Source organism: Nerophis ophidion, unplaced genomic scaffold (genome assembly GCF_033978795.1).
Source record: "Nerophis ophidion isolate RoL-2023_Sa unplaced genomic scaffold, RoL_Noph_v1.0 HiC_scaffold_52, whole genome shotgun sequence".
Taxonomy (NCBI): domain Eukaryota; kingdom Metazoa; phylum Chordata; class Actinopteri; order Syngnathiformes; family Syngnathidae; genus Nerophis; species Nerophis ophidion.
Genome location: NW_026906974.1, coordinates 326076 through 351342, shown reverse-complemented (window position 1 = coordinate 351342; position 25267 = coordinate 326076). Strand labels below are relative to the sequence as shown.

Genomic DNA, 25267 nt, shown 5'->3' with positions numbered 1-25267 from the left:
AATATTAATACACTGAACATGTATTTAATATTTATACAGTTATACAGTTTATACAGTTTGTACAGATATCACAAAAAAAATCATGTTGGTTAAATATTAAATGTGGGGTACCACAGGGGTCAGTCTTAGGGCCCAAGATGTTCATCATGTATATAAATGATGTTTGTAAAGTAACTGAAAACCTTAAATATGTGTTATTTGCGGATGACACCAATGTACTCTGTTCTGATGTGGACTTGCAGCAGCTCCTGAGGACCGTCACCATGGAGATGTGTAAACTAAAAAAATGGTTTGATGCTAATAAATTATCATTAAACCTAAATAAAACTAACTTTATGTTATTTGGAAATAAGAGAAATGATATAGATGTAAAATTGTATATAGACAATGTTAGTATAGAAAGAGTAAACAAAATCAAATTTTTGGGTGTGATCTTGGACCACAGGATCTGCTGGAAGTCACACATTACATACATCAAAGGGAAGTTGGCCAGAAGTATTGCTGTCCTGGGTAAAACAAGGCACATTCTTCATCAAAAAACATTACACACTCTTTATTGTACACTTGTTTTACCATATTTGAGTTACTGTCTAGAAGTTTGGGGAAATACATACAGGACGGACATCCAACCACTATTCATAATGCAAAAAAGGGCCATCAGACTGATACATAACACAGGACCCCGAGAACACACTAATGGATTATTTATAAAAACATTTGATTTAAAACTACCAGATCTCATCCAACTCAAGACTGCCCAAATGATTTATAAAGCAAGTAAACATTTACTTCCAACAGGGTTACAGAGAAGATTTTTACAAAGAGAAGGGAATTATAATTTAAGAGGAGAACTACTGTCCCAATGACCCTAGGAGCTATGTTGTCTGGGGGTTTTCATGCCCCCTGGTAGGGTCTCCCAAGACAAACAGGTCCTAGGTGAGTGATCAGACAAAGAGCAGCTCAAAGACTTCTATGGAATTACAACGAAATGAACCCAGATTTCCCTCGCCCGGACGTGGGTCACCGGGGCCCCGCTCTGGAGCCAGGCCCGGAGTTGGGGCACGATGGCGAGCGCCTGGTGGTCGGGCCTGTTCCCATGGGGCCCGGCCGGGCACAGCCCGAAGAGGCAACGTGGGTCATCCCTCCAATGGGCTCACCACTCATAGGAGGGGCCATAGAGGTCGGGTGCATTGTGAGCTGGGCGGCAGCCGAAGGCAGGGCACTTGGCGGTCCGATCCTCGGCTACAGAAGCTAGCTCTTGGGACGTGGAACGTCACCTCACTGGGGGGGAAGGAGCCTGAGCTAGTGCGCGAGGTAGAGAAGTTCCGGCTGGATATAGTCGGACTCACCTCGACGCACAGCAAGGGCTCTGGAACCAGTTCTCTCGAGAGGGACTGGACCCTCTTCCACTCTGGCGTTGCCGGCAGTGAGAGGCGACGGGCTGGGGTGGCAATTCTGGTTGCCCCCCGGCTCAAAGCCTGTACGTTTGAGTTCAACCCAGTGGACGAGAGGGTAGCTTCCCTTCGCCTTCGGGTGGGGGGACGGGTCCTGACTGTTGTTTGTGCTTACGCACCAAACAGCAGTTCAGAATACCCACCCTTTTTGGGTACACTCGAGGGAGTACTGGAAAGTGCTCCTCCGGGTGATTCCCTTGTCCTACTGGGAGACTTCAACGCTCATGTTGGCAACGACAGTGAAACCTGGAGAGGCGTGATTGGGAAGAATGGTCGCCCGGATCTAAACCCGAGTGGTGTTTTGTTATTGGACTTTTGTGCTCGTCACAGTTTGTCGATAACAAACACCATGTTCAAACATAAGGGTGTCCATATGTGCACTTGGCACCAGGACACCCTAGGCCGCAGTTCCATGATCGACTTTGTAGTTGTGTCATCGGATTTGCGGCCTTATGTTTTGGACACTCGGGTGAAGAGAGGGGCGGAGCTTTCTACCGATCACCACCTGGTGGTGAGTTGGCTGCGATGGTGGGGGAGGATGCCGGACAGACCTGGCAGGCCCAAACGCATTGTGAGGGTCTGCTGGGAACGTCTGGCAGAGTCTCCTGTCAGAGAGAGTTTCAATTCACACCTCCGGGAGAACTTTGAACATGTCACGAGGGAGGTGCGGGACATTGAGTCCGAGTGGACCATGTTCCGAACCTCTATTGTCGAGGCGGCTGATTGGAGCTGTGGCCGCAAGGTTGTTGGTGCCTGTCGTGGCGGTAATCCCAGAACCCGTTGGTGGACACCAGCAGTGAGGGATGCCGTCAAGCTGAAGAAGGAGTCCTATCGGGTTATTTTGGCTCATAGGACTCCGGAGGCAGTGGACGGGTACCGACGGGCCAAGCGGTGTGCAGCTTTAGCGGTCGCGGAGGCAAAAACTCGGACATGGGAAGAGTTCGGGGAAGCCATGGAAAACGACTTCCGGACGGCTTCGAAGCGATTCTGGACCACCATACGGCGCCTCAGGAAGGGGAAGCAGTGCACTATCAACACCGTGTATGGTGCGGATGGTGTTCTGCTGACTTCGACTGCGGATGTTGTGGATCGGTGGAGGGAATACTTCGAAGACCTCCTCAATCCCACCAACACGTCTTTCTTTGAGGAAGCGGTGCCTGGGGAATCTGTAGTGGACTCTCCTATTTCTGGGGCTGAGGTCGCTGAGGTAGTTAAAAAGCTCCTCGGCGGCAAGGCCCCGGGGGTGGATGAGATCCGCCCGGAGTTCCTTAAGGCTCTGGATGCTGTAGGGCTGTCTTGGTTGACAAGACTCTGCAGCATCGCGTGGACATCGGGGGCGGTACCTCTGGATTGGCAGACCGGGGTGGTGGTCCCTCTCTTTAAGAAGGGGGACCGGAGGGTGTGTTCCAACTATCGTGGGATCACACTCCTCAGCCTTCCCGGTAAGGTTTATTCAGGTGTACTGGAGAGGAGGCTTCGCCGGATAGTCGAACCTCGGATTCAGGAGGAACAGTGTGGTTTTCGTCCTGGTCGTGGAACTGTGGACCAGCTCTATACTCTCGGCAGGGTTCTTGAGGGTGCATGGGAGTTTGCCCAACCAGTCTACATGTGCTTTGTGGACTTGGAGAAGGCATTTGACCGTGTCCCTCGGGAAGTCCTGTGGGGAGTGCTCAGAGAGTACGGGGTATCGGAATGTCTTATTGTGGCAGTCCGCTCCCTGTATGATCAGTGTCAGAGCTTGGTCCGCATTGCTGGCAGTAAGTCGGACACGTTTCCAGTGAAGGTTGGACTCCGCCAAGGCTGTCCTTTGTCACCGATTCTGTTCATAACTTTTATGGACAGAATTTCTAGGCGCAGCCAAGGTGTTGAGGGGTTCCGGTTTGGTGGCCACGGGATTAGGTCTCTGCTTTTTGCAGATGATGTAGTCCTGATGGCTTCATCTGGCCGGGATCTTCAGCTCTCACTGGATCGGTTCGCAGCCGAGTGTGAAGCGACCGGAATGAGAATCAGCACCTCCAAGTCCGAGTCCATGGTTCTCGCCCGGAAAAGGGTGGAGTGCCATCTCCGGGTTGGGGAGGAGACCCTGCCCCAAGTGGAGGAGTTCAAGTACCTAGGAGTCTTGTTCACGAGTGGGGGAAGAGTGGATCGTGAGATCGACAGGCGGATCGGTGCGGCGTCTTCAGCAATGCGGACGTTGTACCGATCCGTTGTGGTGAAGAAGGAGCTGAGCCGGAAGGCAAAGCTCTCAATTTACCGGTCGATCTACGTTCCCATCCTCACCTATGGTCATGAGCTTTGGGTCATGACCGAAAGGATAAGATCACGGGTACAAGCGGCCGAAATGAGTTTCCTCCGCCGGGTGGCGGGGCTCTCCCTTAGAGATAGGGTGAGAAGCTCTGCCATCCGGGAGGAACTCAAAGTAAAGCCGCTGCTCCTCCACATCGAGAGGAGCCAGATGAGGTGGTTCGGGCATCTGGTCAGGATGCCACCCGAACGCCTCCCTAGGGATGTGTTTAGGGCACGTCCAGCTGGTAGGAGGCCACGGGGAAGACCCAGGACACGTTGGGAAGACTATGTCTCCCGGCTGGCCTGGGAACGCCTCGGGATCCCCCGGGAAGAGCTAGACGAAGTGGCTGGAGATAGGGAAGTCTGGGCTTCCCTGCTTAGGCTGCTGCCCCCGCGACCCGACCTCGGATAAGCGGAAGATGATGGATGATGGATGGATGGATGGAGGAGAACTACTTTTTAAGATCCAATATTGTAGAACAACGCAGAAACGAATGAGTATAACAATAGCAGGGGTTAAAATATGGAACTGTTTAAAGGATGAAATAAAACACAGCACCAACATAAACCAGTTTAAAAAGCGTTTTAAATCATTTGTCATTAGTAAATATAAGAAAGAAGAGCAAACATTGTTTTAGAAAGACAATACTATATAATATGTATATAAATACAATTTATGATTTCATAATTATACATATAGGTTATATTAAAATGTATATGTTTGATTTGAATGTTAAACTGTGTATATGAGACGTGTGCTACATATATGTTGCTTATATATTGTTTAAAAAAAAAGTTATATAAGTGAAGCATGTTTTAGATTTTATATATTTTGAACCTTGTTCTTGTTGTGATGGGGTAGGTTTATATAAGTGTTGCTTCAACCTACACCCTTTCGGCTCAATCATTGCACAAATGAGTGTTTTTTTTTGTTTTTTTTTCTTTTCTTGTTGTTGTTCTTTGTTTTATGTGAAGATTGCCGAAATAAAATACATTGATACACTAAACATGTATTTAATATTAATACACTATATGTGTATTTATTATTTATCCACTAAACATGCATTTAATATTCATAATCTAAACATGTATTTGATATTCATACACTTAAGGTGTATTTAATATTCATACACTAAACATGTATTTAATATTAATACAAAAAACATGTATTTAAGTTTAATAAACTAAACATATATTTAATATTAATACACTAAACATGTATTTAATATTTATACACTAAACATGTATTTAATATTCATACACTAAACATGTATTTAATATTTATACACTAAACATGTATTTAATATTCATACACTAAACATGTATTTAATATTAATACACTGAACATGTATTTAATAATCATATACTAAACGCATATGTAATCATATACTAATCATATATTTAATATTCATACAGTAAACATGTATTTATTATCCTCTAAATAAGGCACACTTGGAAATAATGAATTTCTTTATGTGTGCAGTTGCGGCGGAAGTCCACAGGAGGGCGCATGTTCCCTCTTAATAAGTCCGGTTTCTCTCCGTCTCTCTATCTCTTTTTTTCCTTTTTTTTGCTTTTTTTTTTTTTACATAAGTTTGGTTTCTCATACACTTATATTTATACACTAAACATGGATTTAATATTAATACACTAAACATGTATTTAATATTTATACACTAAACATGTATTTAATATTAATACAAAAACATGTACTTAATTTTAATAAACTAAACATATATTTAATATTAATACATTAAACATGTATGTAATATTCATACACTATACAGGTATCCAACATTTATACACTAAACATGTATTTAATATTAATACAAAAACATGTATTTAATTTTAAAAAATTAAACATATATTTAATATTAATACACTAAACATGTATTTAACATTTATACACTAAACATGTATTTAATTTTAATAAACTAAACATATATTTAATATTAATACACTAAACATGTATTTAATATTCATACACTAAACATGTAGTTATTATTTATACACTAAATATGTATTTAATATTAATACAATAAACATGTATTTAATATTTATACACTAAACATGTATTTAATATTTATACACTAAACAAGTATTTATTTTAATACACTAATCATGTATTTAATATTCATACACTAAACATGTATTTAATATTCATACACTAAACATGTAGTTATTATTTATACACTAAACATGTATTTAATATTTATACACTGAACATGTATTTAATATTTATACACTTAACATGTATTTAATATTTATACACAAAACATGTATTTAATATTCATACACGAAACATGTATTTAATATTTATACACTAAACATGTATTTAATATTTATACACTAAACATGTATTTAATATTCATAAACCAAACATGTATTTAATCTTCATACTTTAAACATGTATTTAATATTAATACACTAAACATGTAGTTATTATTCTTACACTTAATATTTATTTAATATTAATACAAAAACATGTATTTAATTTTAATAAACTAAACATATATTTAATATTAATACACTAAACGTGTATTTAATATTTATACACTAAACATGTATTTATCATTAATACACTGAACATGTATTTAATATTTATACACTAAACATGTATTTAATATTAATACAAGAACATGTATTTAATTTTATAAACTAAACACATATTTAATATTAATACACTAAACATGTATTTAATATTTATACACTAAACATGTATTTAATATTCATACTTTAAACATGTATTTAATATTTATACACTGAACATGTATTTAATATTCATAAACTAAACATGTATTTAATATTCATACTTTAAATATGTATTTAATATTTATACACTAAACATGTATTTAATATTTATACACTAAACATGTATTTAATATTAATACAAAAACATGTATTTAATTTTAATAAACTAAACATATATTTAATATTCATACACTAAACATGTATTTAACATTTATATACTAAAAATATATTTAATATTAATACACTAAACATGTATTTAATATTAATACAAAAACAAGTATTTAATTTTAATAAACTAAACGTATATTTAATATTAATACACTAAACATGTATTTAATATTCATACACTAAACATGTATTTAATATTTATACACTAAACATGTATTTAATATTCATACACTAAACATGTATTTAATATTTTTACACTAAACGTGTATTTAATATTTATACACTAAAAATGTATTTAATATTTATACACTAAACATGTATTTAATATTAATACAAAAACATGTATTTAATTTTAATAAACTAAACGTATATTCAATATTAATACACTAAACATGTATTTAATATTCATACACTAAACATGTAGTTATTATTTATACACTAAACATGTATTTAATATTCATGCTTTAAATATGTATTTAATATTTATACACTAAACATGTATTTAATATTTATACACTAAACATGTATTTAATATTAATACAAAAACATGTATTTAATTTTAATAAACTAAACATATATTTAATATTCATACACTAAACATGTATTTAACATTTATATACTAAAAACATATTTAATATTAATACACTAAACATGTATTTAATATTAATACAAAAACAAGTATTTAATTTTAATAAACTAAACGTATATTTAATATTAATACACTAAACATGTATTTAATATTCATACACTAAACATGTATTTAATATTTATACACTAAAAATGTATTTAATATTCATACACTAAACATGTATTTAATATTTTTACACTAAACGTGTATTTAATATTTATACACTAAAAATTTATTTAATATTTATACACTAAACATGTATTTAATATTAATACAAAAACATGTATTTAATTTTAATAAACTAAACATATATTTAATATTAATACACTTAACATGTATTTAATATTCATACACTAAACATGTAGTTATTATTTATACACTAAACATGTATTTAATATTAATACACTAAACATGTATTTAATATTATACACTAAACATGTATTTAATATTTATACACTAAACATGTATTTAATATTCATAAACCAAAGATGTATTTAATATTCATACTTTAAACATGTATTTAATATTAATACACTAAACATGTATTTAATATTAATACACTAAACATGTAGTTATTATTCTTACACTTAATATTTATTTAATATTAATACAAAAACATGTATTTAATTTTAATAAACTAAACATATATTTAATATTAATACACTAAACATATATTTAATATTAATACACTAAACACGTATTTAATATTTTTACACTAAACGTGTATTTAATACTTATACACTAAAAGTGTATTTAATTTTAATAAACTAAACATATATTTAATATTAATACACTAAACATGTATTTAATATTTATACACTAAACATGTATTTAATATTAATACAAAAACATGTAATTAATTTTAATAAACTAAACATATATTTAATATTTATACACTAAACATGTATTTAACATTTATACAATAAACATGTATTTAATATTAATACACTAAACATGTATTTAATATTAATACACTAAACATGTATTTAATATTAATACAAAAACATGTATTTAATTTTAATAAACTAAACATATATTTAATATTAATACACTAAACATGTATTTAATATTTATACACTAAACATGTATTTAATTTTAATAAACCAAACATATATTTAATATTAATACATTAAACATGTATTTAATATTCATACACTAAACATGTATTTAACATTTATACACTAAACATGTATTTAATTTTAATAAACCAAACATATATATAATATTTATACACTAAACATGTATTTAATATTAATACACTAAACATGTATTTAATATTTATACACTAAACATGTATTTAATATTATACACTAAACAAGTATTTAATATTAATACACTAATCATGTATTTAATATTCATACACTAAATATGTATTTAATATTTATACACTTAATATGTATTTAATATTTATACACAAAACATGTATTTAATATTCATACACGAAACATGTATTTATTATTTATACACTAAACATGCATTTAATATTTATACACCAAACATGTATTTAACATTTATACACTAAACATGTATTTAATATTAATACAAAAACATGTATTTAATTTTTAATAAACTAAACATATATTTAATATTAATACACTAAACATGTATTTAATATTTATACACTAAACATGTATTTAACATTTATACACTAAACATGTTTTTAATATTAATACACTAAACATGTATTTAATATTAATACAAAAACATTTATTTAATTTTAATAAACTAAACATATATTTAATATTAATACACTAAAAATGTATTTAATATGAATACACTAAACATGTATTTAATATTCATACACTAAACATGTAGTTATTATTTATACACTAAACATGTATTTAATATTAATACAGTAAACATGTATTGAATATTTATACAATAAACATGTATTTAATATTCATTAGATAAACATATAGTTATTATTCTTACACTTAATATGTATTTAATATTAATACAAAAACATGTATTTAATTTTAATAAACTAAACATATATTTAATATTAATACACTAAGCATGTATTTAATATTTTTACACTAAACGTGTTTTTAATATTAATACACTAAACATGTATTTAATATTAATACAAAAACATGTATTTAATTTTAATAAACTAAACATATATTTAATATTCATACACTAAACATGTATTTAATATTCATACACCAAACATGTATTTAACATTTATACACTAAACATGTTTTTAATATTTATACACTAAACATGTATTTAATATTAATACAAAAACCTGTATTTAATTTTAATAAACTAAACATATATTTAATATTCATACACTAAACATGTATTTAATATTCATACACTAAACATGTATTTAATATTAATACACTGAACATGTATTTAATAATCATATACCAAACATATATGTAATTATATACTGATCATATATTTAATATTCATACAGTAAACATGTATTTATTATCCTCTAAATAAGGCACACTTGGAAATAATGAATTTCTTTATATGTGCAGTTGCGGCAGAAGTCCACAGGAGGGCGCACGTTCCCTCTTAATAAGTTCGGTCCTCTCCGTCTCTCTCTCTCTCTTTTTCCTTTTTTTTTGTTTCTTTTATTTTTTTTACATAAGTTTGGTTTCTCATACACTTATATTTATACACTAAACATGTATTTAACATTTATACACTAAACATGTATTTAATATTTTTACACTAAACGTGTATTTAATATTTATACACTAAAAGTGTATTTAATATTAATACACTAAACATGTATTTAATATTAATACACTAAACATGTATTTAATATTCATACACTTAACATTTATTTAATATTAATACAAAAACATGTATTTAATTTTAATAAACTAAACATATATTTAATATTTATACACTAAACATGTATTTAACATTTATGCACTAAACATGTATTTAATATTAATACACTAAACATGTATTTAATATTAATACACTAAACATGTATTTAATATTAATACAAAAACACGTATTCAATTTTAATAAACTAAACATATATTTAATATTAATACACTAAACATGTATTTAATATTTTTACACTAAACGTGTATTTAATATTCATACACTAAAAGTGTATTTAATATTTATACACTAAACATGTATTTAATATTAACACACTAAACATGTATTTAATATTTTCACACTAAACATGTAGTTATTATTCATACACTAAACATGTATTTAATATTCATACACTAAACATGTATTTAATATTAATACAAAACCTGTATTTAATTTTAATAAACTAAATATATATTTAATATTCATACACTAAATTTGTATTTAATATTCATAGATTAAACATGTATTTAATATTAATACAAAACATGTATTTAATTTTAATAAACTAAATATATATTTAATATTCATACACTAAACATGTATTTAATATTCATAAACTAAACATGTATTTAAAATTCATACACTAAACATGTATTTAATATTCATACACTAAACATGTATTTAATATTCATAAACTAAACATGTATTTAAAATTCATACACTAAACATGTATTTATTATTCATACACTAAACATGTATTTAATACTAATACACTAAACATGTATTTAATATTTATACACTAAACATGTATTTAATATTAATACAAAAACATGTATTTAATTTTAATAAACTAAACACATATTTAATATCAATACACTAAACATGTATTTAATATTAATACAAAAACATGTATTTAATTTTAATAAACTAAACACATATTTAATATCAATACACTAAACATGTATTTATTATTTATCCACTAAACATATATTTAATATTCATAAACTAAACATGTATTTAATATTCATACACTAAACGTGTATTTAATATTCTTACACTAAACATGTATTTAATATTAATACAAAAACATGTATTTAAGTTTAATAAACTGAACATATATTTAATATTAATACACTAAAGATGTATTTAATATTGATACACTAAACATTGATTTAATATTAATACACTAAACATGTAGTTATTATTTATACACTAAACATGTATTTAATATTAATACACTAAACATGTATTTAATATTTATACACTAAACATGTATTTAATATTCATTCAATAAACATGTAGTTATTTTTCTTACACTTAATATGTATTTAATATTAATACAAAAACATGTATTTAATATTAATACAAAAACATGTATTTAATTTTAATGAACTAAACATATATTTAATATTAATACACTAAACATGTATTAAATATTTATATACCAAACATGTATTTAATATTCATTCAATAAACATGTAGTTATTATTCTTACACTTAATATGTATTTAATATTAATACAAAAACATGTATTCACTTTTAATAAACTAAACATATATTTAATATTAATACACTAAACATGTAGTTATTATTCATACACTAAACATGTATTTAATTTTAATAAACTAAACATTTAATATTTATACACTAAACATGTATTTAACATTTATACACTTAACATTTATTTAATATTAATACAAAAACATGTATTTAATTTTAATAAACTAACCATATATTTAATATTTATACACTAATCATGTTTTTAATATTAATACACTAAACATGTATTTAATATTAATAGAAAAACATGTATTTAAGTTTAAAAAACTAAACATATATTTAATATTAATACACTAAACATGTATTTAGTATTAATACACTAAACATGTATTTAATATTCATACACTAAACATGTAGTTATTATTTATACACTAAACATGTATTTAATATTAATACACTAAACATGTATTCAATATTTATACACTAAACATGTATTTAATATTCATTCAATAAACATGTAGTTATTATTCTTACACTTAAATGTATTTTATATTAATACAAAAACATGTAATTAATTTTAATAAACTAAACATATATTTAATATTAATACACTAAACATGTATTTAATATGTTTACACTAAACGTGTATTTAATATTTATACACTAAAAGTGTATTTAATATTCATACACTAAACATGTATTTAATATTAATACACTAAATATGTATTTAATATTTATACACTAAACATGTATTTAATATTTATACACTAAACATGTATTTAATATAAATACACCAAATATGTATTTATTATTTATCCACTAAACATGTATTTAATATTCATAAACTAAACATGTATTTAATATTCATACACTAAACGTGTATTTAATATTCATACACTAAACATGTATTTAATATTCATACACCAAACATGTATTTAATATTCATACACTAAACATGTATTTAATATTTATACACTAAACATGTATTTAATATTCATACACTAAACATGTATTTAATATTAATACGATGAACATGTATTTAATAATCATATACTAAACATATATGTAATTATATACTAATCATATATTTAATATTCATACAGTAAACATGTATTTAATATTCATACACTAAACATGTATTTAATATTAATACACTAAACATGTATTCAATATTTATACACTAAACATGTATTTAATATTCATTCAATAAACATGTAGTTATTATTCTTACACTTAAATGTATTTTATATTAATACAAAAACATGTAATTAATTTTAATAAACTAAACATATATTTAATATTAATACACTAAACATGTATTTAATATGTTTACACTAAACGTGTATTTAATATTTATACACTAAAAGTGTATTTAATATTCATACACTAAACATGTATTTAATATTAATACACTAAATATGTATTTAATATTTATACACTAAACATGTATTTAATATTTATACACTAAACATGTATTTAATATAAATACACCAAATATGTATTTATTATTTATCCACTAAACATGTATTTAATATTCATAAACTAAACATGTATTTAATATTCATACACTAAACGTGTATTTAATATTCATACACTAAACATGTATTTAATATTAATACACTAAACATGTATTTAATATTCATACACTAAACATGTATTTAATATTTATACACTAAACATGTATTTAATATCAATACACTGAACATGTATTTAATAATCATAAACCAAACATATATGTAATTATATACTAATCATATATTTAATATTCATACAGTAAACATGTATTTAATATTCATACACTAAACATGTATTTAATATCAATACACTGAACATGTATTTAATAATCATAAACCAAACATATATGTAATTATATACTAATCATATATTTAATAATCATACAGTAAACATGTATTTATTATCCTCTAAATAAGGCACACTTGGAAATAATGAATTTCTTTATATGTGCAGTTGCGGCAGAAGTCCACAGGAGGGCGCACGTTCCCTTTTAATAAGTCCGGTCCTCTCCGTCTCTCTCTCTCTCTTTTTCCTTTTTTTTGTTTCTTTTATTTTTTTTTACATAAGTTTGGTTTCTCATACACTTATATTTATACACTAAACATGTATTTAATATTAATACACTAAACATGTATTTAATATGTATACACTAAACATGTATTTAATATTAATACACTAAACATGTATTTAATATTTATACACTAAACATGTATTTAATATTAATACAAAAACATGTATTTAATATTAATATAAAAACATGTATTTGATTTTAATAAACTAAACATATATTTAATATTTATACACTAAACATGTATTTAATATTAATACAAAAACATGTACTTAATTTTAATAAACTAAACTGTAGTTATTATTCATACACTAAACATGTACTTAATATTCATAAACTAAACATGTATTCAACATTTATACACTAAACATGTATTTAATATTAATACAAAAACATGTATTTAATTTTAATAAACTAAACATGTAGTTATTATTAATACACTAAACCTGTATTTAATATTCATACACTAAACATGTATTTAATATTAATACACTAATCATGTATTTAATATTCATACACTAAATATGCATTTAATATTCATACACTTAACATGTATTTAATATTTATACACTAAACTTGTATTTAATATTCATACACGAAACATATATTTATTATTCATACACTAAACATGTATTTAATATTGATACACTAAACATGTATTTAATATTCATACACTAAACATGTATTTAATATTAATACAAAAACATGTATTTAATTTTAATAAAGTAAACACATGTTTAATATTAATACACTAAACATGTATTTAATATTAATACACTAAACATGTATTTAATATTTATACACTAAACATGTATTTAATATTAATACACTAAACATGTATTTAATATTTATACACTAATCATGTATTTAATATTAATACACTAATCATGTATTTAATATTTATACACTAAATATGTATTTAATATTCATACACTTAACATGTATTTAATATTTATACACAAAACATGTATTTAATATTAATACACTAAACATGTATTTAATATTCATACATTAACCATGTATTTAATATTCATACACTAAACATGTATTTAATATTTATACACTAAACATGTATTTGATATTCATACACTAAACATGTATTTAATATTTATACACTAAACATTGATTTAATAATAATACACTAAACATGTATTCAATATTCATACACTAAACATGTATTTAATATTAATACAAAAACATGTATTTAATTTTAATAAAGTAAACACATATTTAATATTAATACACTAAACATGTATTTAATATTTATACACTAAACATGTATTTAATATTAATACACTAAATATTTATTTATTATTTATCCACTAAACATGTATTTAATATTCATAGACTAAACATGTATTCAATATTCATACACTAAACATGTATTTAATATTTATACACTAAACATGTATTTAATATTAATACAAAAACATGTATTTAATTTTAATAAACTAAACATATATTTAATATTATTACACTAAACATGTATTTAATATTTATACACTGAACATGTATTAAATATTAATACACTAAACATTTAGTTATTATTTATACACTAATCATGTATTTAATATTAATACACTAAACATGTATTTAATATTAATACACTAAACATGTATTTAACATTTATACACTAAACATGTTTTTAATATTCATACACTAAACATGTATTTAATATTAATACAAAAACATGTATTTAATTTTAATAAACTAAAAATATTTAATATTAATACACTAAACATGTATTTAATATTAATACACTAAACATGTATTTAATATTTATACACTAAACATGTATTTAATATTAATACAGTAAACATGTATTAAATATTTATACAAAAACATGTATTTAATTTTAATAAACTAAACATATATTTAATATTAATACACTAAACATGTATTTATCATGTATACACTAAACATGTTTTTAATATAAATTCACTAAACATGTTTTTAATATAAATTCACTAAACAGGTATTTAACATTAATACAAAAACATGTATTTAATTTTAATACACTAAACATGTAATTAACATGTACACACTAAACATGTTTTTAATATTAATACACTAAACATGTATTTAATATTGATACAAAAACATGTATTTAATTTTAATAAACTAAATATATATTTTATATTCATACACTAAACATGTATTCAACATTTATACACTAAAAATCTATTTAATATTAATACACTAAACATGTATTTAATATTTATACACTAAACATGTATTTAATATTAATTCAAAAACATGTATTTAATTTTAATAAACTAAAAATATATTTAATATTAATACACCAAACATATATTTAATATGAATACACTAAACATGTATTTAATTTTCATACACTAAACATGTAGTTATTATTTATACAGTAAACATGTATTAAATATTTATACACTAAACATGTATTCAATATTCATTCAATAAACATGTAGTTATTGAATGAACACTTAATATGTATTTAATATTAATACAAAAACATGTATTTAATTTAAATAAACTAAACATATATTTAATATTAATACACTAAACATGTATTTAATATTAATACACTGAGAATGTATTTAATATTTATACACTAAACAAGTATTTAATATTATTACAAAAACATGTATTTAATTTTAATAAACTAAACACATATTTAATATTAATACACTAAACATGTATTTAATATTAATACACTAACATGTATTTAATAATTATACACTAAAATGGAATTTAATAATAGACTAAACATGTATTTAATATTTTCATACTAAACTTGTATTTAATATTCATACACTAAACATGTATTTAATATTCATAAACTAAACATGTATTTAACATTTATACACTAAACATGTATTTAATATTAATACACTAAACCTGTATTTAATATTCATACACTAAACATGTATTTAATATTCATACACTTAACATGTATTTAATATTTATACACTAAACTTGTATTTAATATTCATACTCGAAACATGTATTTATTATTCATACACTAAACATGTATTTAATATTCATACACTAAACATGTATTTAATATTCATACATTAAACATGTATTTAATATTTATACACTAAATATGTGTATAAAATTTATACACTAAACATGTATTTAATATTCATACACTAAACATGTATTTGATATTCATACACTAAACATGTATTTAATATTTTTACACTAAACATGTATTTAATATTCTTACACTAAACATGTATTTAATATTAATACACTAAACATGTATTTATTATTTATACACTAAACATGTATTTATTATGAATACACAAAACATGTATTTAATATTAATACACTAAACATGTATTTAATATTAATACACTAATCATGTATTTAATATTAATACACTAATCATGTATTTAATATTAATACAAAAACATGTATTTAATTTTAATAAACCAAACATATATTTAATATTTATACAGTAAACATGTATTTAACATGTATACACTAAAAATGTATTTAATATTAATACACTAAACATGTATTTAATATTATTACACTAAACATGTATTTAATTTTAATAAACTAAACATATTTAATATTAATACACTAAACATGTGTTTAATATTTATACACTAAACATGTATTTAACATTTATACACTAAACATGTATTTAATATTAATACAAAAACATGTATTTAATTTTAATAAACTAAACATATATTTAATATTAATACACTAAACATGTTTTTAATATAAATTCACTAAACATGTATTTAACATTAATAAAAAAACATGTATTTAATTTTAATAAACCAAACATATATTTAATATTTATACAGTAAACATGTATTTAACATGTATACACTAAAAATGTATTTAATATTAATACACTAAACATGTATTTAATATTAATACACTAAACATGTATTTAATATTAATACAAAAACATGTATTTAATTTTAATAAACTAAACATATATTTAATATTAATACACTAAATATGTATTTAATATTTATACACTAAAGATGTATTTAACATTTATACACTAAACATGTTCTTAATATTTATACACTAAACATGTATTTGATATTAATACAAAAACATGTATTTAATTTTAATAAACTAAACATATATTTAATATTAATACACTAAACATGTAATTAACATGTATACACTAAACATGTTTTTAATATTAATACACTAAACCTGTATTTAATATTTATACAATAAACATGTAGTTATTATTTATAAACTAAACATGTATTTAACATTTATACACTAAACATCAATTTAATATTAATACACTAAACATGTATTTAATATTAATAAAAAAACATGTATTTAATTTTAATAAACTAAACATGTATTTAATATTAATACACTAAACATTTATTTAATATTGATACAAAAACATGTATTTAATTTTAATAAACTAAATATATATTTTATATTCATACACTAAACATGTATTCAACATTTATACACTAAAAATCTATTTAATATTAATACACTAAACATGTATTTAATATTTATACACTAAACATGTATTTAATATTAATTCAAAAACATGTATTTAATTTTAATAAACTAAACATATATTTAATATTAATACACCAAACATATATTTAATATGAATACACTAAACATGTATTTAATTTTCATACACTAAACATGTAGTTATTATTTATACAGTAAACATGTATTAAATATTTATACACTAAACATGTATTCAATATTCATTCAATAAACATGTAGTTATTGAATGAACACTTAATATGTATTTAATATTAATACAAAAACATGTATTTAATTTAAATAAACTAAACATATATTTAATATTAATACACTAAACATGTATTTAATATTAATACACTGAGAATGTATTTAATATTTATACACTAAACAAGTATTTAATATTATTACAAAAACATGTATTTAATTTTAATAAACTAAACACATATTTAATATTAATACACTAAACATGTATTTAATATTAATACACTAACATGTATTTAATAATTATACACTAAAATGGAATTTAATAATAGACTAAACATGTATTTAATATTTTCATACTAAACTTGTATTTAATATTCATACACTAAACATGTATTTAATATTCATAAACTAAACATGTATTTAACATTTATACACTAAACATGTATTTAATATTAATACACTAAACCTGTATTTAATATTCATACACTAAACATGTATTTAATATTAATACACTAAATATGCATTTAATATTCATACACTTAACATGTATTTAATATTTATACACTAAACTTGTATTTAATATTCATACTCGAAACATGTATTTATTATTCATACACTAAACATGTATTTAATATTCATACACTAAACATGTATTTAATATTCATACATTAAACATGTATTTAATATTTATACACTAAATATGTGTATAAAATTTATACACTAAACATGTATTTAATATTCATACACTAAACATGTATTTGATATTCATACACTAAACATGTATTTAATATTTTTACACTAAACATGTATTTAATATTCTTACACTAAACATGTATTTAATATTAATACACTAAACATGTATTTATTATTTATACACTAAACATGTATTTATTATGAATACACAAAACATGTATTTAATATTAATACACTAAACATGTATTTAATATTAATACACTAATCATGTATTTAATATTAATACACTAATCATGTATTTAATATTCATACATTAACCATGTGTTTAATATTCATACACTAAACATGTATTTAATATTTATACACTAAACATGTATTTGATATTTATACTCTAAACATTGATTTAATATTAATACACTAAACATGTATTTAATATTCATACACTAAACATGTATTTAATATTAATACATTGATTATGTATTTAATAATCATATACTAAACGTATATGTAATTATACACTAATCATATATTTAATTTTCATACAGTAAACATGTATTTAATATTTATACATTAAACATGTATTTAATATTCATACACTAAGCATGTATTTAATATTAATACACTGAACATGTATTTAATAATTATATACCAAACATATATGTAATTATATACTAATCATATATTTAATATTCATTTAGTAAACATGTATTTATTATCCTCTAAATAAGGCACACTTGGAAATAATGAATTTCTTTATGCGTGCAGTTGCGGCAGAAGTCCACAGGAGGGCGCACGTTCCCTCTTAATAAGTCCGGTCCTCTCCGTCTCTCTCTCTCTCTTTTTCCTTTTTTTTGTTTCTTTTATTTTTCTTTTACATAAGTTTGGTTACTCATACACTTATATTTATACACTAAACATGCATTTAATATTAATACACTAAACATGTATTTAAGTTTAATAAACTAAACATATATTTAATATTAATACACTAAACATTGATTTAATATTAATACACTAAACATGTATTTAATACTTATACTCTAAACATGTATTTAATATTCATACACCAAACATGTATTTAATATTAATACAAAAACATGTATTTAATTTTAATAAACAAAACATATATTTAATATTAATACACTAAACATGTATTTAATATTTATACACTAAACATGTATTTAACATTTATACACTAAACATGTTTTTAATATTAATACACTAAACGTGTATTTAATATTCATACACTAAACATGTATTTAATATTCATACACTAAACATTTAGTTATTATTCTTACACTTAATATGTATTTAATATTAATACAAAAACATGTATTTAATTTTAATAAACTAAACATATATTTAATATTAATACACTAAAAATGTATTTAATATTTTTACACTAAACGTGTATTTAATATTAATACACTAAAAGTGTATTTAATATTTATACACTAAACATGTATTTAATATTTATACACTAAACATGTATTTAATATTAATACACTGAACCTGTATTTAATAATCATATACCAAACATATATGTAATCATATACTAATCATATATTTAATATTCATACAGTAAACATGTATTTATTATCCTCTAAATAAGGCACACTTGGAAATAATGAATTTCTTTATGCGTGCAGTTGCGGCAGAAGTCCACAGGAGGGCGCAGGTTCCCTCTTAATAAGTCCGGTCCTCTCCGTCTCTCTCTCTCTCTTTTTCCTTTTTTTTTGTTTCTTTTATTTTTTTTTACATAAGTTTGGTTTCTCATACACTTATATTTATACACTAAACATGTATTTAATATTAATACACTAAACATGTATTTAATATTTATACACTAAACATGTATTTAATATTAGTACAAAAACATGTATTTAATTTTAATAAACTAAACATATATTTAATATTAATACACTAAACATGTATTAAATATTCATACACTAAATATGTATTTAATATGCATACACTTAACATGTATTTAATATTTATTCACGAAACATGTATTTAATATTCATACATTAAAAATGTATTTAATATTCATACACTAAACATGTATTTAATATTCATACATTAAACATGCATTTAATATTCATACACTAAACATGTATTTAATATTCGTACACGAAACATGTATTTAATATTTATACACTAAATATGTATTTAATATTTATACACTTAACATGTATTTAATATTTATACACGAAACTTGTATTTAATATTAATACAAAAACGTGTATTTAATTTTAATAAACTAAACATATATTTAATATTAATACACTAATCATTTTTTTAATATTAATACAAAAACATGTATTTAATTTTAATAAACTAAACACATATTTAATATTATTACACTAAACGTGTATTAAATATTCATACACTAAACATGTATTTAATATTCATTCAATAAACATGTAGTTATTTTTCTTACACTTAATATGTATTTAATATTAATACAAAAACATGTATTTAATTTCAATAAACTAAACATATATTTAATGTTAATACACTAAACATGTATTTAATATTGTTACACTAAACGTGTATTTACTATTTATACACTAAAAGTGTATTTAATATTAATACACTAAACATGTATTTAATATTAATACACTAAACATGTATTTAATATTCATACACTAAACATGTATTTAATATTAACACACTAAACATGTATTTAATATTTATACACTAAACATGTATTTAATATTAATAAACTAAACAAGCATTTAATATTCATACACTAAACATGTATTTAATATTCATACAAAAACATGTATTTAATTTTAATAAACTAAACATATATTTAATATTTATACACTAAACCTGTAGTTATTATTCATACACTAAACATGTATTTAATATTAATACACTAAACCTGTATTTAATATTTATACACTAAACATGTATTTAATATTAATACAAAAACATTTATTTAATTTTAATAAAGTAAACACATATTTAATATTAATACATTAAACATGAATTTAATATTCATACACTAAACATTAATTTAATATTTATACACTAAACATGTATTTAATATTAATACACTAAATATTTATTTATTATTTATCCACTAAACATGTATTTAATATTCATAAACTAAACATGTATTTAATATTCATACACTAAACATGTATTTAATATTTATACACTAAACATGTATTTAATATTCATACACTAAATCTGTATTTAATATTCATACACTAAACATGTATTTAATATTAATACAAAAACATGTATTTAAGTTTAATAAACTAAAAATATATTTAATATTATTACACTAAACATGTATTTAATATTTATAGACAGGCATGTATTTAACATTTATACACTAAACATGTATTTAATATTAATACACTAAACATGTATTCAATATTCATACACTAAACATGTATTTAATATTCATACACTAAACATGTATTTAATATTAATACACTGAACATGTATTTAATAATCATATACCAAACATATATGTAATTATATACTAATCATATATTTAATATTCATACAGTAAACATGTATTTATTATCCTCTAAATAAGACACACTTGGAAATAATGAATTTCTTTATGTGTGCAGTTACGGCAGAAGTCCACAGGAGGGCGCACGTTCCCTCTTAATAAGTCCGGTCCTCTCCGTCTCTCTCTCTCTCTTTTTCCTTTTTTTTGTTTCTTTTATTTTTTTTGACATAAGTTTGGTTTCTCATACACTTATATTTATTAACTAAACATGTATTTAATATTAATACACTAAACATGTATTTAATATTTATACACTAAACATATATTTAATATTAATACACTAAACATGTATTTAACATTCATACACTAAACATGTATTTAACATTCATACACTAAACATGTTTTTAATATTAATACACTAAACATGTATTTATTATTAATACAAAAACATGTATTTAATTTTAATAAACTAAACATTTAATATTAATACACTAAACATGTATTTAATATTAATACACTAAACATGTATTTAATATTAATACACTAAATATGTATTTATTATTTATCCACTAAACATGTATTTAATATTCATAAACTAAACATGTATTTAATATTCATACACTAAATGTGTATTTAATATTCATACACTAAACATGAATTTAATATTATATAAAAACATGTATTTAAGTTTAATAAACTAAACATATATTTAATATTAATACACTAAACATGTATTTAATATTTATACACAAACATGTATTTAATATTCATACACTAAACATGTATTTAATATTCATACACTAAACATGTATTTAATATTCATACACTAAACATGTATTTAATATTTATACACTAAACATGTATTTAATTTTAATACACTAAACATATATTTAATATTAATACACTAAACATGTATTTAACATTCGTACACTAAACATGTATTTAACATTTATACACTAAACGTGTATTTAATATTAATACAAAAACATGTATTTAATTTTAATTAACTAAACATTTAATATTAATACACTAAACATGTATTTAATATTAATACACTAAACATGTATTTAATATTTATACACTAAACATGTATTTAATATTTATACACTAAACATGTATTTAATATTCATACACTAAAAATGTAGTTATTATTCATACACTAAACATGTAGTTATTATTCATACACTAAACATGTATTTAATATTAATAGACTAAACCTGTATTTAATATTTATACACTAAACATGTCTTTAATATTAATACACTAAACATGTATTTAATATTTATACACTAAACATGTATTTAATATTAATACACTAAATATGTATTTATTATATATCCACTAAACATGTATTTAATATTCATAAACTAAACATGTATTTAATATTCATACACTAAACGTGTATTTAATATTCATACACTAAACATGTATTTAATATTAATACAAAAACCTGTATTTAAGTGTAATAAACTAAACATATATTTAATATTAATACACTAAACATGTATTTAATATTAATACACTAAATATGTATTAAATATTCATACACTAAACATTTATTTAATATTCATTCAATAAACATGTAGTTATTATTCTTACATTTAATATGTATTTAATATTAATACAAAAACATGTATTTAATTTTAATAAACTAATCATATATTTAATATTAATACACTAAACATGTATTTAATATTTTTACACTAAACGTGTATTTAATATTTATATACTAAAAGTGTATTTAATATTAATACACTAAACATGTATTTAATATTAATACACTAAACATGTATTTAATATTTATACACTAAACATGTATTTAATATTCATATACTAAACATGTATTTATTATCAATACACTAAACATGTATTTAATGTTCATAAACTAAACATGTATTCAACATTTATACACTAAACATGTATTTAATATTCATACACTAAACATGTAGTTATTATTTATACACTAAACATGTATTTAATATTAATACACTAAACGTGTATTTAATATTCATACACTAAACATGTATTTAATATTAATACAAAACATGTATTTAAGTTTAATAAACTAAACATATATTTAATATTAATATACTAAACATGTATTTAATATTCATACAGTAAACATGTATTGAATATTCATACACTAAACATGTATTTAATATTATACACTAAAAATGTATTTAATATTCATACACTAAACATGTATTTAATATTTATACACTAAACATGTATTTAATATTAATACAAAAACATGTATTTAATTTTAATAAACTAAACGTATATTTAATATTATTACACTAAACATGTATTTAATATTTATACACTAAACATGTATTTAATAGTTATACACTAATCATGTATTTAATATTAATACACTAATCATGTATTTAATATTTATACACTAAATATGTATTTAATATTCATACACTAAACATGTATTTAATATTCATACATTAAACATGTATTTAATATTTATACACTAAACACGTATTTAAAATTCGTACATTAAACATGTATTTAATATTCATACACTAAACATGTATTTAATATTCATACATGAAACATGTTTTTATTATTCATACACTAAACATGTATTTAATATTTATACACTAAACATGTATTTAATATTAATACAAAAACATGTATTTAATTTTAATAAACTAAACATATATTTAATATTCATACACTAAACATGTATTTAATATTAACACACTAAACATGTATTTAATATTAATACAAAAACATGTATTTAATTTTAA

The 25267-nt window shown here is 23.2% G+C and overlaps 1 protein-coding gene across 1 annotated transcript in view; it reads right to left on the bottom strand.

Annotated features, from left to right (window-relative positions):
* LOC133546948 (zinc finger protein 567-like) overlaps positions 1-25267 on the bottom strand; it is a 334269-nt gene that overhangs the window by 245889 nt on the left and 63113 nt on the right. The window lies entirely within an intron of this gene.